Here is a 17,151-nt window from a genome sequence, read left to right as displayed (position 1 = left end):
GCCAAAATCCTTAAACTAATTAGTACCAAATACTCCTTTGGGCTGAACTTCTCCCTAGGATCAAATTACTGAGCTCAAGTTAGCAAGCTCTTAGTCCAATCTCAGTGTGGGCAAAGACGAGCTTCCAGTGATGAGAACCTTTATTATCCCCATCCTAAATTGCTTTTTAGTCTGTTTTTATTCTTTTCTTTTTCTGTTTTTTAAAAAATTATTTTGTTTTGTTTTTATCCAGGAAGCAACATTGCTTAGTAGTTATTTCTGTTCGCATACAAACAAGAATGAAAACCAAACCAATGACTTAATGACCTTTCAATTCCACAGCAAGAAACCACTTTATTACTGTACCTCATCATCTGTCATAATTCTGACTGCAGACTTCACCTCCATCCCTAACAGAAAAGAACCAATCCTGGTTCTTGCAGAAATGCATCTAACATCAGGCTGAAGAGGATGACTCTGACTGTTCAGACCATTTCACAGTGGACTGGCAATGTTATCCCAAAATATATTCTCAGATGAACAGAAAGGACTGAGAGGAAGGTAAAAGGGCTGGCAAGTGAAGAGGCCAAAGGCAGAAAGCTGAGGAAAGTGACAGGGGATTCTCAATACAGATTTATCAACAGTTAGGGAAGATGACCTTGCCCCAGACTAAGTAGGAACTATTGAGTAAAGAAGAAACTATATCCCCAGAGGGCAACTGGAGTTTCTGTTACCTTAAAACTTCATATTTAAATTCAGCACTTGAATTAAAATTATGCATTGCTACATTAACTTCTTTAGGACTTTGAGGCAGTTTGATTTATAGAAGGTAACAGTCGTGAAAACTGTGCTTTTAAGACGGGAGGTCTTACTACAGATTTATACCTAACTGTGAGGAGAATTAGGTTCACTGGGTAGGGTTTATTTTTCTTTGCCTAAATTTTTTAAAAGCCAGAAAGGCCTTTTTTCACTAACATATTGTAATGAATAAAAATTCAGCTTTGACCTGGATAAATATCTATCAAGGTTTGCAGAAGAGACATTACTATTGACCTTATCATCTTAACAACACAGTTGGAGAGCTCTATTTCCTTCTAATTTATACTCACACAATTTGAAGGCTATGGCATATGCTATAGAAAGAGCAATAAGGCAAACAAAACAATTCTTTTATTTTGTAAACAAAATGATGTTTCTGACAGACAGAGTTGCCAGAGTAAATGCCAGCTTACCATATTGTATACTGGCTAAGATATTGCTATGAAGAAAGCAAAATTTAAAAATCTTTTCTACTGATTATATTAATGAAGCATAATTTTCAGTTCATTTATCTATGTGGTTTGCAAGCTTTTAAGCTCAATAAAAGTCTAGACATCAGAATATACAGTGACTGCATTTTTGTAAGAGAAGTAAATACATTTTTTAAACAGACAGAAAATATTATTAAATAATGATTACTGTAGAAAAAAATAAAGGCTGTAGTAATGGCTGTCCAAAAAAGGCATCTCAGAGCCTGAGTACAGACTAGCTGATGCTTTTGGCATATTTGGTCTCACTCCACTATGGATGCTATCATATATCTGATGTCAGCTTACAAGGATCTCAGAAATCTAGGTACCTTTCTGGAAGGACCTCCAGAACCTCCAGAAAGGAGGCTGTAATGCCACACTACAGAGAACTGTATCTGTAGTATACTAAAGTCTCCATTTGAGGTTCTGTTCCTATTTCTGGTGCTGGTTAGAGAGTTCTGTGAGAAAAATAGATTTGATGCCTTCTCATGCCAAATTTCATGGCCATGAAGGTTTGCTGCTAATGACATATAATCATGTATCTATAAAGTAACTGAGGGTATGAGAGACTTTTAGGGGTCATCTGTTCTAAGCACATGCTCAAAGCAGATCCTGATAGGACAGGTTCCTCAGGGCTTTGTTCAGTCAGGTTCTGAGTGCCATGAAGGATGAAGGGTTTCAAGTCATGTAGGCGGCCCTCCAGACCTCATGATGCACCAGATGTGGTTTTACAGGTACTGAATAAAGAGATAGATTTCTTGCTTTGACCTTCTGGGTCTTCTCTTGCTGGCATTGCCAAGAATGTAGTTGGCCACTTTTGCTGCAACACCATACTGCTGATTCATGTTCATGACTCAGAAGCACAGCTATACATTGAGAAATTGAGAGGCTGTGTGCATGCATGTCCATCCTGGGTCAGAATCAGCCAAAATGGGCCAGCTTCACACACCTCCTTCATCAATTTGGTGTCAAGGAGTCCATGAACCAGCCTGTGAGGGGCCACAGCCATCCCTCCTGATAGAGAGCTGTGTCTCCTAGGGCGGTGGTCTACTGGTCACATGAACACCATTTATTACTTTAAAAAGTTGGGGAAGCTCCTGTGGGAGGAGTATAGGGATCCTTCTGAAACCATTCCATTATGGATGATATACATGAGGTCTGTGAGCAAATTTATGATCTTGACAGTAGATTCTCCTAGCTCAGACTAATGATCAGGAGTGACTAAGCTTGAAAGGGTAATGACATCCTTCTAGAGGTATACCAAACACTTGGCAAATGCAATTATTCTTGTCCTGAAATTCATTGTCATCCTGAAAATCTGCTTTAAGCTGTTCCAGGCCTGGAGACGGATGTTTTTCCACTATCTGAAATTAATTTCATTTGTCCAAAGTTTCCAGACAGGGAAGAACAGATTGCACTCATGCAGCTATGGCCCAGTCTGTCCTGGTAGGAGGTTAGGATTTGCTTAAAAGATTTTGTCCTTGTTCTTCACGTGGAAGAGTGGAAATGAATGAGCTTGCAGGATGTCTGCAGAGCAGATTTAGATTGTCATAATGCTCTATGGGCTTTGGGAAGGAGGGAGTTGCCCCTGTATTTGGGACAGTTACAGCATTGTTTGAAACAGGAATTGAGGGTCAATAAATGCAAAATAATGGTCTATAATTATCTATAACCACTAAGAAAATATTATATTGAGGGGAAACCAATCTGGGACACAATCTGCAGACTGCAGCAATGTGGATGCAGCTCAAGTGTGCACCAAATACAGACTTAGTCTATTAATCTCCTTTGCAAAGTATATCAGGTCTGCTTATACAACACTTCACGTAGCTCTAGATTTTTAATTCAGCTTTTCATATTCATTCACCTAAACATGAAACATTCATATGAAGCCTTGGAGGACATATCTCAGGACCTTTTCCTTGCTTACTTTTTAAGCCCCTCATTATACATTCCTTTCCAAGCAGTCATGCACAGATTCACACCGAGATGGGATAACGGTACTTACATTTTCTACAATTAGGTGTTATAAGCCCTATGATAACTTATATACTTACCTCTATTGCAGCAGTAGGAAGCCCTATATGGTAGTAATAAAGTTAGTATAAAGCAGAAAAGCTAATATAGCAGTATTAGAAATGAAATTAATTAATATAAAAGTAAAATAATTAGTGTATTTTCTAAAATAAACCCGAAACAGTGTATAAAGTAAAATAAAACAATAAATAAATTAGCAAAGCTAGTAGAGCTGTAATAGTATATTATTAAAGATATATACTATAGCAATAAAGGATATAGTAAATTTTACAGTGAGGTTACTCTAGTAGTAGTAAAGCTAGCATAGCAATTAAGAGACTCTTCTCTTGGCATGGAGAGTGAGTTGAAAGTTTGTTTTGGAATTGGGGTTTGTGCTGTCTGGAAAAAGATGAAAAAGGCTCTTTCTGATATTATTCTTTTTAACTTCAAGGGTTGCTGGAATACCCTGAAGCAACCTGAAAATATGTAAAATTCTTTCACTTTCACAGCAAGAACTACATTTTTAATGCAGTTTCAGTAACAATTCCTCCTATAATACTTTTCCTGCAGAAAATTATGTATGTTTATTCTTCTAATTAAAAAATATATCTAATGCATTTTTTCATGATAGAAAGTATAGCAGAGTAATCTTTGCCTTCAGGTCATAACACTTGAGCCAGAACTGGAGAGTTGACTGAACTGAAATTCTCCTAATAAGCCACAGAAAAGTGACTAATACAATGATAATCTCTGCAGCTTTTGCTGGAACCATCAGCACTATCTGAGACTGAATATTATTACTATTCATCATCAATATCCTCTGCCTCAGGATGTCATTTCTAAGGTGATTTTCTCATCACTATTTTTTTTTTCATTTTTGGTTTCTTATCTTGTCTTCTTTATCCTTGCCATATATTTATAGCTTCCACACAGGAACTGTAATTAAACCTTTCTTTGCTCTATGCCTTCAGCCTCCAATGCATTGTATAATGTTACAGTCCTAAAGTAGAAGAGTAAGAATCCACTAATGTAAACTTTTGGGAAGGTTTCCAGAAGTACATTCTGATTTGAATCATGTAATAAATTGCACTGACATACATTTAAGCTTATAATGGTGTACTAAGATCTTTCCACTGATATAACAGAAATATGTGACTTTTGTGACTTAGAATTTCTAAAACGGAGCTCTTAGTGAAAGAACACAGGTAATCTGAAGTCTGAGAATGCCTATGATCAAAACTGAACATCCATTTTCTATTGGTATCTAAATGTAGGTTTAATGGCTTAAATAAAGGTCATTCTGATATTTTCTGGCCTTTATTCTTCCTAGTGTAAGAGAGATGTTTGGGCATGGTAGTACAGGGGTTCTGTTTGCCTTTTTTATGTTATTTTCCTTTCCATGTCTTGTTTGCATTTAGCTGTATCATTTTACTCCAAGTTCTCTAAAGTTCTTCCCCTATTTTTCCTTCCCTGTTTGTAATACTTCAATTGCATTTGAACTAGACTTTCTATATCTGACTTGCTATATACAGATTGCATTATTTAGCCTAAATTTTCCATTATGAAACTCCTCAAAAATCCATTGCTCATAAGATGACTGACAGTTTTGGGACATGTTCTTATTGTTTTCCATTTGGACATTTTACTGGTCTCAAGGCAGATTTAATAGAACCCACATTTCTCTGATTAGAACTAATTTAGGAGTATAAAGCTAGTTTGATCTTTGACTATTCTATCTTCTCAAATTCAAACCTCTCAGTTAAGTGCCCTAATTTTCTTCTGATTCTTTATATATTCACTTGATGGCATTGACCCCAAGAATGCTGGCCCTTTGCTTGGAACATCCTATTCTAGCAGCCTAATTTAATGTCAGCCTGGCTGCTCAGGAGCTGCTGAATCTATTGAGTGTATGGCTACTCAGGAGCTGCTGAATCTCAGGTTTCTCTCTACAACTTGCCTTTATATTTTTGGTATCCCTTGACAGATACCTGTTAATGCATTATTCAGCTTTAACCCAATGCTTATAGTAAAAATAAACCATAATTTTAAAGTCTTTATTATTATAATTTGCTTTAAATAAAACTTACTGCTTTTTAAAAAAAAAATTGAAGAAGCTCAGATGTCGATGGGCACAAAACCACTGCTTGTAGCAGCAAAAAGCTATATATTTCTGAAAGTGGATTCACTTGTTTTCACATCTCAAGGATTCAGGTTGGCTCTTACCTTGGCAGAACCAGTTTGCTGTTAAAACTAAGGCAGATTTGAAACCTGCCAAAAATCAGAGATGTGTGCTCTGAGAAAGGTCATTGTGCAGTGGGACACAGAGCCACAGTTTTCCACAGTGTCCAATCTACCTAAGAACAGAGATCCAAGGTGCTTTTATTGATGCTCAGTCTCTACTTAGTTGAAGAAAGATAGCCAATCTGTAGACAGAGTCCCAGTGGAACTGTGCTGGAAATACAAGATGGTAGGGATGTGGAGGAGGACCCTGAAGACTGTAAATTCAGATTACCATATTATAGCTGTGTCTGTGCTAGGATGCCCTGACTAACACAGTTTTTATTGAGGTTCTGTTTGAATGGTGTAGGTAGGGCTCCAGGTCATAAACTGTTCTGGGCTTGAGAAAGTGAGCCTAAACCCATCCATTGCCCAGGGTCTTGACTGAGAGATCACATTCACATCAGGGCTGTGACCTCTTCAGACTGTGTCTGCCATGGCAGATGTAACAGGAATACCAATCAGGAGAGATTTTTCAAAGTTTTAAAGAGTGATTTGTGTGAAACCTCTCCCAGCACCTCTCAGTAGCTCCCACATGGAGTAGAACCACATAGCATCCTGCTTATAAACAAACTCTCAGATGTTTCCTGTTATTAAAATGCTTGTGATGTTATAACACTAGAACACATTTAGCATAATTGTTTTGCATTGGCATCCATAATTTCTGGTGTCAGTTCTGCATATCCTTGTTTTTGATTCCACCACGATTTCACTCTTCTCTTCTACCATTTTTGTTCTTTCAGTGATTCATTCAAGCTTGCAATTTGAAAGTCCATCTGCTTGTTTTAAAAGCAGATCTTTCTCTTTCCAATCAGGAAAAGAAACAGCAGTACCAACATAGCGTAGCTGGAATTCAGGTAATTGCATATAGATATTTACAGAATGCAGATGTGTTCCTTTTCACGTCAAAATTTGTAAGCCAGTTTAATAATGACTGCCCCCAAAACATGCATGTTATCATTGCAAGAAACAATCTCTTTTTTTAAGAAATTATGTGGAATGATGCAACTTGATAGGAGTCATGCAGTTTAAATTTCATTCCAAATTAATGTACCACATTTCATTAATTGGTAATATTTCAAATGCACAGTTTTACAGAACCATTAGACATTGGTATTGTAATTTGCTCAAAGTAAAACAACAAATAGAAACAAAAATTCTGAAATTCTGCTTCAGACAACTCATTTTCTCTTGGCATTGAGCACTCTTCTCAGCTCTACTCTGAGCCCTGGGATTCTGTGAACATTTCAGATTTGTTTTTTCACTTGTTTTACATTTGCAGCTAGCTTAAAAACGTTATGCAGTAAAGCTTGAAAAAACCAGCACCCAAGTGTCAAATAACACAGACAAAGTGCAATCCCCAAATTCATGTATTTTTCTAAATTTAATTTTCAAGCCAGTCTTTTAGGATTTGGATTTCTTTTTAAATAGTTGCAGTACTAAAGATTCTCAAATTCTCACCAATCTAGTCACAATACCAATACATAAGAATTGATGTTAGTTGAACTTATAACAAATCTTTATCAGAAAGGAAGGATGAACAAAAAGTCATTTGGCATGAATGGGCCACATATTTTGGCATATGCTGAAGTAGCAGCATTGCTTTATTACAAAAATTAATTTTTAAACTCAGTTGAATGCCAGAAGGCCAATTTTTATGTTTCTCTCAAGAAAAAATCTGTAAGATTTTCTTCTGTACCTTTCCTGTTATGTCTCAGTAAATGTGACTGCTTTCTGGTGGTTTACAGCTCCGGCGCTTTCCCTGGTTTGAGGTTTTCTTCTCCAGTTCAGTAACCTGTTCTTGTGTCCCTAACTGATTTTCATGACATTAGTTTGGTCTAGAATTCATGCATTTCTAAGAAGTCTGCATAGAATCTGTAAAACATGGTTGACAGGGCTATAGGTATTTTCATATCCTTGGGTTTGCATATATCTGTGGTGGTTCTTAACCATTTGCTTAATCTTTGCAATTTCCATCATTTCACTTTGCCACAAGTTACCTATGAGCTGAGCTGGAAAACAGGCAAGATTAGACATTTATACTGTTTTATATGTGAATAATGTGGGAGAGATGAAAAAAGCTCTTTTTCTATTTTCCAAGTACTTTCCTTCTTCAGTGTAACCAAATTATATTATCTCATTAACAAATTTAACCTCTTTCACTTTGAGACTACTAGAATGCAAAATTCTTCCCTCGATGTAGATGATTTGCTCAAAAGATTAAATTGGTCCTTCTAAGGAAAGCAAATGCATCAGCACATCTATACTCAAAAGATCAGAGCTGGAGCTATCTCTCCTTAATGAATGATTTTGAAACTTCTAGACAAAAAAAATCTCAGTGCAATTAAAAGGAATGCTGGAAGTATAGAAAACAATAGGGTGCTTATAGAAATATACATCAGAAACTGTAAGAATAAGATGAGGAAGAAGCTAGGAGAGAAAGCTTTGCTGGCTACAATAGACATCAAGGGTCTTGAGCCTAAACTGGGCTCTGATGGATTTCTGGCTGCAAATGCAGTTTTCCAGATTGAACCTGACTTTGATAACTCAGTGCATTCATACTCAGCTCCTTCTCTGATCAGGTGTTCACTGGTGAGCAGAAAGTCTATTGGCCTTGTAAGCAGGACAGGTATTCAACCAGGAATGCTCTAGAGATATTTTTAAAAGGGAAGTTTTTGTTTCCTTTCCAAATAGGACTTTATTTTGGCTTATCTACCTTTATCTCTGATCCCATGCCATTCTCCTCTTTTACCCTTCCCATTTTCTTTCTTTGAAATAATTTTTCATTTATTGTAGCTCCCCAAAATATTCTTGATTCATTGATGCTGGCAGAAAATGCTGATCTGTTTTAATCAAATTCTATAGGAATGTATTTGTTTCAGTGAAACTACAGCTGAAAGCAATTATGGGCTCAAAATCTGAATCCCTGTAACAAAATTAAAATTTAAAAAAATCCCAGGAGCTTTTCTAGCTACTAGGTTTTAAGTTAGTGGCACACTCTTGGGAATTGAGGCTGCAAGTTCAAGTCCCAATTTGGTACTGGAATTGGAACAGAAAATTGGATCTAGGTCATCTGCATTTCAGGCAAATATCCTGCTCAGCAAGCCAAGAAGTCAACATCTCTTATCCAACAAAAGTTTTTCATTTAATGAAGTGTTGAATAGGAGGGATTTAGCTTCTTCCATGCTATACAGAGGAGACATTGGTACCCAACTTCCCATGGTCCCCTTCCTGTCCTGAGCCAAGTGGCAGTTCAGGAACAGACTCTGTTTCAATAGACCCATTCCTTTCTAGTAAGTGACTATCAAAAGCCTTGCTAAAAAGAACTTCTAACACTCCAGCTGGCACTCCTGTGAAGTCCTGGGCTGCCACTCTCTCTGGCACTGCAGAGATGTTCTGTCTTGTCCAGAGAAAAAGGTGGGAAACATGGAGAGGTAACTGAGGTTCCCCATTCCCCCTTGATGCCTAGCCTAGTAACAGCCCAACCCTCCATTCCCTGGTCCAAGGCTGGAAAATAAGAGGAGAGGTTTGTGCCCAGATAATAGGAGCAGCAGAACTTGCCTGAAGCAGTTTTTCTTTTCTTAAGGGAAAAGGCTGGTAAATGGAAATTTAGAAGTTCAACATCTATTTGAAGTATTGAACTCTTGTGTTTACTTCATTCTCTCCCTGGATTTACAAGTAGGAGCTATTTTCATCCAAACTAGAAGAAAAAGCAAGGCAAACTGGCACATGTTGTAACCAGGGTCTTCCTTACTCATATAGGCCCATTATGAAGGCCTATTTTAAGTTTCCTTTTTCTCCCAAAAGACATATCAAACTCAGGTTTTAAGGGCTTTACAGTATAACCAAACCAGCTCAGCACAGCAGGAATTCACGTATTTTTTCCCATATTATTATAAAATCTACTTTCAAGTGTCTTTGTACACCACTGCATTTTGGGAATTCTGGAGATTATAAATAAAAGCATCTTCTTTTCTTGAAAGAACCTCCGGGCAAGTTCTTTCAAAAGAAGCTTCTCTTCACAACATGAGAGAATTCAGTGTAAAGTTCACTGTTACAGGAATAATATTCCTCCCATTTATCAAAAGATTATTTTAGACACATTAGTTTAAGACATACCTTTAAAAGGTTGAGTGTTTAGAAAGCATAACAAACCCCTTTATTTTCTCGATCTGTCTGTTTGCTTTGCCACTTTCAGGCTGTACCTTCATAGTTTTGTTCCTTGTTTACTGATTGCATATGTCTTCTAAATGCACACAGATCAACCTGGAAACACCATTTGTGCATGACCTTATCTCAAAGTGCCAGATGGATATAGACAAGTAGCAAGAGAGCTATGTAAAAAGTAAAGATTTTCATTGGCACTTCTTGACCAGTCTGAGAGATGGGAAGGTATTTGCTTAGTGCTTCAGTGAAAGTTGGATTCATATTCTCAAGCAAGTCCAATGGGAAATTCCTGTTAGGTCTGCCAGCGTTGTCTGTTGCATGAAATGACAGATTTGAATTCGAGTAAGACCATTAGGATTTCAAAGAAAATACTGGTGATTTGAGAAATTTAGCTAAAAGTTTTTGGCTAACTCTGAGGTGTTAAACAATAATTTGTAGAGGGTTAGTTGTATAGGACTCAGAGATTTCTAGAAAAAGGTTCACCAAATGTCAAAGTTAATGACATATTTCAAATGTCAACTAAATGGTTACACAAGCCACCTTTCTCTAAAGTTTTTTGATGTATGACAGGTGTCTACCACATTCTCACAGCTTAATGAAGACCAGTACAGAAAATGGGAATTGATCATAATTGCTGCTGAAATGGACAGATAATAACCAATGACCTTCTTCATTGATGTGAACAATAATGTTTACTGTGGATAAAATATATACTTTCAGGAATGTGGCTCACAATCAGAAAATCAATAAGGAGAAGGTTCAGGTTCTGCTGCCTGTGTACTAAATATTTGCTGACCGAAATGAGAGCTTAATAGGCAGATCTGTGAGCTGTGGAGTTTTACACCTTTGCACTTTGAAACTGGTGAAAAAGTTGGAATTGAGACTTACTCTTCACGCTCACTGTGTAATTTCACAAATAAACAATGAGGGTTTTTTTTTTTCCAAAAATAGAATAGTAATTTATCAAGACTGTTTTTTTCTCTAAAGAAATGTTGACTCTCAATTATTTTCAGATATGTTTTCCTCAGGAAATTAAACACACTTCAGGTAGCAAAAAAAAAGTGTAACCATGGCTCTTTGTATACAGATGTTTACAAAGAACTCTTTATTAAAGAATTTGACCCAGACTATCAAAATATAAGATAGGTTTTAAAACAGCCATGTCTTAATTCAATGAATATTTATCTTGTGCCATATAAAAGCATGTGCGTGTTGTAGCTCTTGCCAAATGCCATTAAATTAAATTAAAAATACATACACTGTTATTTTTCAGAATCAGTGGCTTCACAAAGTAATACAACAGGAACTCAAAGAACCCATTGAGTTCTGTTTTAATTTTATAATATTCTGGTTAATAATGTCTATTAAAACATCCATTAAAAAGCATCATGCTAATTTAACTGGGAATATATAATAGATGCTGTTTAATGCCCCCATTAAATTAATGCTAAGACTTAGTGTCTTCAATAGATGTTGTTATTAATGATATCTTAAATAGATGCTATTATTAAAAAGCGTAATGCAACACTAATTAAAAGCAAGCTAGGACTTCACTATCAAGAGAAAAACTCCTTACCCAATAGACACCAAAATATTAGCAGGAGCAAAACATTTTCTTGTTTGGTTCACTGTCTTCTACATTCTACCATTATTTTCCCTCTAGTGTAACGACCTCCAGTGCACATTGTAATCACATGAGATATCAAAAGGATATAAAATATATGCTTCCACAGTGATGGAACGCTTCTTAGTTTCTCTCTCTTTCTTTCTGTTTTTAAAGTAGTATATGTAAAGTTTAAATGAATCAGAAAATATCGATGTCCAAATATTATTTGATGGTAATTTCTGTATTTATCATCTGTATTAAATTATGGATGCATATTGTTTTTTATATGTGTATATATTTCTGTGTACTTGATGGCATAAATTTATTGTTTTGAAAATCTTTTTTTAAAAATTCACTATAGTTCATAAAGCTCATAAGTCCGTAAAGCTTCTGAAAGGCAAGAAATGGCCATGTTTGACTGCTGTGAGACAGAAACATACAAGCAGGTCTCATCACACATGCCATGATGGAGCTGCAGCAAGTACAAGACAACATGGAAGCCAAAAGCTTATTATGTGGTATTTGTTGCAAATACCACATAATAATAAACTTAGGGTTTATAGCCATGCTACTATGGCTTTTCTCCACCTTGAAATGCAAGCTAAAGTACACTCATCACCAGGGTTGGAATAGTATAACTTTGTTTTTAAGCTTGAAAGCCATTGCTTTTCTCTGTCATCAGAGACTGGAAAAACACTGAGCAGAAACGAATACATGAGAAAGAAAATATCATGAAGATAATGCTCATAGTCACATCTCCGATAGGGAACAAGATTCACATCACTTTGTAGACTCATATTTCCTGACATTTGTCCTAGCAGATTATGATCACAGAAATAAAGCAGTGGCTGGGAAACACCACAGGAAGGATTAAATTAAATGATTATGTAAACTTCCAAAGGAAGACTACTTCCACTTGCATCCTGACTGCTCTAAAAACCTTTTAGAGGCTGACTCTTTTTCAACGTAGCAGGGTCTTGTTTAGGGATCCCCTGACAATTTTAGCTTGTTTTATTGGGCATGCATTGCCCTGCAGTTTCCATCTCCTTGAACAGAACTGGCTGTCAAACCAGCAGCTGCTGCCTGTAGCCTGTTCACCAGTGCCAGCCAGCAGGAGACCATGACTGAACTGCAGAGAAGGATAATATCACACACAAAATCCACTAAAGTCATATTAGGTTGGCACATGATTAAAAATCTCAGATACAGTGCTAATGGGAGCCTCTGTACCAAATCCTTGTATTTCTAATGAAGAATTATTTCAAGAAAGTAACAGAGCTTTGCGTTTAAAAGTGAAAAAATAAAAATGACTACCCTCTTTTAACCCCGGTTGCTTAATATATTTCAGGGAGGGAATTCAATCAGCAAAAGCTAAGCAAATTGAATACTGAAAAGATTTTTAAAACATATTGGACAGGTTTATAGCCTATGTAAAACAAAAATAATCAAATCATATTCATGTGCTAAACTGATTACCTTCAGCTCCAGTACTGCACAGCAGGCCTGGTCATGAGGGAATGGGAGGAGAGCTGCAAACAGTTAGGCTGACACTGACTGGGATTTTTGCCTGATAGAAAAACAGGGAGAAATCAGGGTTGACACTCACAGTAAAAGACCTTTCCTTCAAGTAAAGGATTATCTGATGTTAGATAAAGATGCTTTTTTTAAATTTCAATTTTCATTTTCCTTTTGTTTTTAGAAATAATTACAACCCAGGTGCAAAAATAGAAATAATTTATAGGGTACTATTTGTCAGCCATTAACCACAAATCTTTCTAAGAACTCTTTGGTTTTTAACTTATGGGCTCCCTTCTCTTCACTCCCAGCAGAGAAGAAGATACCCTTTTTAGCTTGTCCCTATCTCATACAACCCAAGGTATCCAAATCCTTGTGTCTTGTGATCAACTACTCAGAGAGCACAAAGGGAATACTAAATGTAAATTGGATTGGTTTCAGACTTTGCATCTGTTTTGAACATCTACATGAATGAAAGTAAAGAAGAATCAGATTCAGTAACCTTTTACATGCAGTTTATAGAGACCTTTTTTCAGTGGGGAAAAAAATAAACTCATATTATTAATGATTAATTCATAACTTACCTGTGCTGCCTGCATTACACAGGGAGGAGTAGGTAGATGTTGCTGTATTGAGAACTAGCAAGTAACTGCAGAGTTAAAAGCTGTATTACATTCGTCTCACCAAGATTTTCTGAGATGACTGGGTGAGGAGCACATTTTATATTTAATTAAATTACTAATTTTATATTTAATTAAAACTGAGTGTTTCCTTACCCCTTGTTTACCACATATATTCATAACTTTTGAAACAAAGCAATAGGTGCTGAAAGTATATGAACTAAGGTTAATTGAAATTTTGTAGATTTGTGATATTCTCATAAAAATTTGCAAACACAAAGTATAAAGTTTTTGTTAATAATCTAAATCATTATTTTGAACCATGTGTTCAAAACAGCATGCCTTTATAAAATAAAGGATTTCAGAACAATTTTTGGAAATATTTTATCCATGTCACAAATAATAACAACAATTCATTGATTTTATTTAAAATTTTGCCTCTTACAAAGAGAGGAAAAAATCCTATTTTGGTGTTGAAAAGCTGAAATAGTTATAAAGCTCTAAAAACAGTGATTTTCAGCTTTGAAGCCAGTACAGATAGTAAAAAAGGCAACACCTTATGCATTCTCTTTCTGACAACAAAATGTCTAATCTGTGGTACATTATTAGAACTAAAAAGCTCCAGCAAATGGCCTAGAGAACTGAGGAGTTCCTAAATCTGATGGCTGAGTCATTCCTCTTATTTGATGGTTCCTCTCAGCATTAAAGCACACTGCTGATCAGTCTGCAAGACAGGGATTCGCAATGCCAGATCTTTCAGGACAAAGTTGATTGCTTATTAAAGATTCCTTAGTTTTGGTGGTCAAGCTGTTCATGAATCAAGAGTAGGAGCTTTGAGGGTTGGCACTGCAGAGCAGCGCGGCTGTTGCAGAAAAGCTGACCATGGGAAATAACCTTGGGTTGTATGATAAAGACATGATTCATCTTGTACTCACAGATGAAAAAAATTGCATTGAAAGATAAAGAAAATTTTATTACAAAATGTATTCCCTCTCCAGAGAAGAAACTTGGATAAACTTTGATAAACTGAAGATATTTCTCAGTATTAAAAGTCACATTGAGGACGCCGGGACTCACATGTGAAGGAAGATTTAAATTCCCTCCAGTCAATGGATATAAAAGTGTCTAGGATTTATATTACCAACAACACAGGGGTTAAAAAACCTGCAGGCTACAGTTCTGCTGGCTGGCTGACTACTTCATAAAGGACACTTTGGAACAAGGAGAAATCCCATTCAGAAAGGAATAAGGCCTGATTAAGAAAGAAACACTTAAGAGGTCAAAAAGGACAGGGACAAGAAAGGATTGGAGAAATATATCTAAATAATAAAAGGTTCTCCATCAATACAAGTAAAAAGAGAACAGAAATACCCAGGGTTCCATACAGCAGGAAGAAAATATGAGCTCTGGCATCATGCCTTTACTAGCACAAGGAATCTTTTGCTTTTAAAAACTGAACTCTGATATGAACGGGCAGGGCAAAGCTAGAGGGTAATGCAAAGAAAATGGGTGTAGGTACTTTCCACCCATTTTGATAGAAATTCCATTATGAGCTTAAAAAGTCACTACTGTGTATTTTGAACAAATGTTTTCAGTAAGAACTATTACTATATGGTTGGAGAATAGAAAAAGTAGCAGTTATATTTTCAATGGAGAATAAATGTGATACAGACAAGTGCAAACTTGCCCTTTTGTCTGTATATAAGATAACAAATGGTGAAGCAGAGCTCATTAGAAACGTTAGGGGTTAGAGAATATTTGTTAAATATCACAGGAAGTTACCAAAAGTAGACTGGTAGTGTATGTTCTCAACAAATCAACACAGGAGGTCTTACCTACCTTAAGAGGTGAAGCACCAAATAACTGAGTCAAATGTAAAATTGTGGGTGAGGTTCAGTAGGTCAGCCATCAAAAGCTAAACTACAAGTGAATAAAAAGTCTTGTCCAAGGCAGAAAGACATGGGTAGCAATGAAGAACAGCAGTAGAGTGCAGAAGTTCTTTACCAATATGTCCACGGGTCTGTGTTTCTCTGAAGATTTCAATAATGAATAGCACCAGCAATATGTTAAAACTTCCTGCTGGTAAAAAAGCCAAACTGTTGTGGAATGGATGGGGAAGGATCTAGAACAGCCTTCCCATGCTCTATGGGCCCTTCAGGACTACACAAACTGGTTGCTAGAATGACAGTGTTTGGATCACTTGACAAGGACATCTCTTTCAGATATCTTTGCATTCACCAGGATGCTTCAGAAGCCCATCTTCAGCCTTTTAATTTGCATTTCAAAAACCACATGCTGATCTGGCACGGATATTGCTTCTGTTTGATGCATAAGTAGTTTACACGTTCTTTGAACAGTCTGCCCACAGTATCCAGATGCTCTGGAGTCAGAAGGATAGTGCTTATGAATCTGACTGGATCCCCTTGCCAGCTTTACAGTGCCAAGAAAGCCCATAACATATGCACGGGAACCCAACATTCAGATCGGATCAGCCTGAACAAGAAAAAGCTTGGTGAGGTGTTTTGGCAAGGCAGCAAGGGCATTCACTGGTGGAGCCTCTGCCAACAGTACTTAAATCTTTACCATTTACTGTGGAATTCTAAGGTTAGATTTATATGTACTCCCAGTTTTTACTTACACATTACCAAACTTTGCCTGCTGTAGCTATTTTACTGATCAAACCCTCCTCTTTAGGTCCCCTAGATGCTAATGTTGTCAGCTGGAGAAGACCACTTTTATTAGCACAGCTGTGAGATCTCTTTTTGATAGCTTCAGACCACCTTCACAGAGAGTTTCAGCTGTCTGTTCCAGGTGACAGATGAGCTTAGCTGCTCATGAAGAAAGTAATGACTTATTTCACCAGGATCTAGCTGATGCTCCTGTCTTGGGAGCATCACAAAGAGCTCAGGGAGTCCATATGCACATCACGCTATATGAACTAGCACAAACAAGTAAAATCTGATGTTCTGCAAACAAAAAGGTTAGTGGAGGTAGGCCCTTGCTTGTCTCTCCAGGCTGAGAGCTACGTTATAAGTGAACTCAGGTCTGAGTAGAATTATACAGAAAAACATTTTCTTTAAGCATGTTTTTAAGTTGACTTGGATGCACAATACTTCTGTTCTGCTGGAGGCATAGTCTGTGGGTATGACCACTCTCTTGTGTCAGTTCTTCAGTGAAAACATAGCCTAAAAATCTATCTTTGCTGCAGTTAGTTCCAGTGGCAGGAGTTCATTTGTTAAGAACTAAGTGGATTCTTGCCCTGCTTGTGGGCAGTGCATTTAAAAGACATGCTCCATCCCTGTCCTACGTTATATGTTTACCACAAAGCATTCAGAAACCTAAGTGGAAAGGCTGCCTTGCTGTTGCCTGTGGCACAGACTCTTGCTGTAGCTTTTAAACTGCACCACTGTTTGACTTTCTCTCCCTGATTATACATTCATACATAGAAGTAAGTGTGGAATAAGTGACTGCTTTATAAATGTGCTCTCTCAGAATGTAGAGCTGCTGTCTGCAGAGAACATTTATTCATGGAGGGCCTGCAAGGCCGCTGTGTGAGCAGTAATGTAATCTGACTCTGCATGGAAGGGAGGGCAGCCACGCTGACCTTGGGAATGCCGTGTTTACAGCAAGCCTCAGAAAGGCACCAGAACCAAGAACAGGTGGCCTTGAGTTGTGCGAACAG

This window comes from Fringilla coelebs, assembly GCF_963513975.1.
Source record: "Fringilla coelebs genome assembly, chromosome: 5".
NCBI classification, from domain to species: Eukaryota; Metazoa; Chordata; class Aves; order Passeriformes; family Fringillidae; genus Fringilla; species Fringilla coelebs.
This window is presented reverse-complemented; position numbering follows the sequence as displayed.